Below are 1590 nucleotides of genomic sequence, written 5' to 3'. Positions count from 1 at the left end.
AGTCATATTCATCATCATCTTAGTCATCTAACCAACCCTATTTAATTGTTCTTAACACATGATCATGAGTATTAGCTAGGACCTACTATCCTCTCTAAGGTAAAATAGCATAAAACAAGAGTGGACATGATGCTCCATTATGGAGAATGGAGATTATCCTGTCTCCAATTCTTGCGCTTCGCACAATGTTGCTTCCAAGTAGCTCCCTATGATTGTTCATACATTTTTCCATTCTTTGATTGTCATGTCTTCATCGGTTTTAGAAATTCGTTATGAACAGCGGTGAACCCTAGGAAGACTTGGCCGTAAGCTAATAATATCAAGGCAACCTTTCGGAAACATCAGATCAAACACACAATGCTTCGGGATTTTCTGTTGAAAAGCATAATAATAACATCGTAGTTAGGAATGTATTTTGGCTTTAGAAGAATATATGCAAAAGATGCACGGATGTCGTAATAGTAAAAAATCTTGCCATGCCATCTCCATGGATTTTACCATAGTTCAACATGTGCAGTAGTGGCACATATTGACCATAATGTGCAGGAGTTTCACCACTGGTATTGTAATTCTCAACATTAATAATAAATGATATAAGATGATCTTTCTCCTCATAAGTTCATTCAGCGCCATCAGTGTAGTAGGTTCTGTCTACCATCTTCCGTACATTTTTTGAAGAATGAAAATAAGTTGTCAATGGAAATAAGTTGTCAATTATTTTGAAATAAACAATAGAAATTACTTAATAAATATGTTTGAGAAACTCACATAGAGGTAGAAGTGGAAGTGTATCAACAACGACCCAAATGTCCATATTCTTTTCGTCCATGCCATCTTCAGGATCACCAAGATCGAAGGTGACATACATACCCTCCTAAAAATCATATGCCTTGCACAGTGCTTACCTATTCGAGCAACCAAAATGGGATAAGCTCTCCGAATTGTACAACTTTACACTAAAATCATAACCATGATGGGTCCTGAGATGAACTATCTTTATCACCATATTTTCATGATCTTCGAAATTCAGATGCTCCAAGACATAGCGTATTGCATGGCATGGGATAAGCTAGTCAAATTGTAAAAGACGGAAATTACATGTTGAAGAAGCAGAAGTTTGCTTAATTACGAAAAAAGGCATGTCACTGTGTACCGATTCAACATCGAAGATCTCATCGAGCTTAACACTAAAGCGCCGACCGTCCACCAGCCGAGGCATGTCGCACAGACCCCTGTCATCGCCACAGTAGTTGCACTCCGGGATCCTATCATCGTCGTCCGACATTTCCTTTGTTCATAATTCAAAGATTAAACTTCTAAGATTCAATATATGTACTACAAGAACTAAATTAGATCATTATTATTCATCACGGGTTGACTGTCGGTCTATCGAGTCTTTTCTTGAAAATTCTCATCTCATGTGGTTTATATGGTGGACACTTCCTCACTGTTATTTCAACCGTCGGTTATGGTAGCTCCTCCCTTCGTTTCCGAGTGCAGCATACAAAAATGTCTAGCACGCGGGAATGAAGGAGAAGCGACCCCCTCGACAATAGTTGGGATTCTTCGTCCTCTCTCATATATGGTGGA

This window comes from Triticum urartu, chromosome 3A, assembly GCF_056163025.1.
Source record: "Triticum urartu cultivar PI428250 chromosome 3A, HENAU_Tu73, whole genome shotgun sequence".
Lineage (NCBI taxonomy): Eukaryota > Viridiplantae > Streptophyta > Magnoliopsida > Poales > Poaceae > Triticum > Triticum urartu.
Note: the sequence above shows the minus strand (reverse complement) of the source record.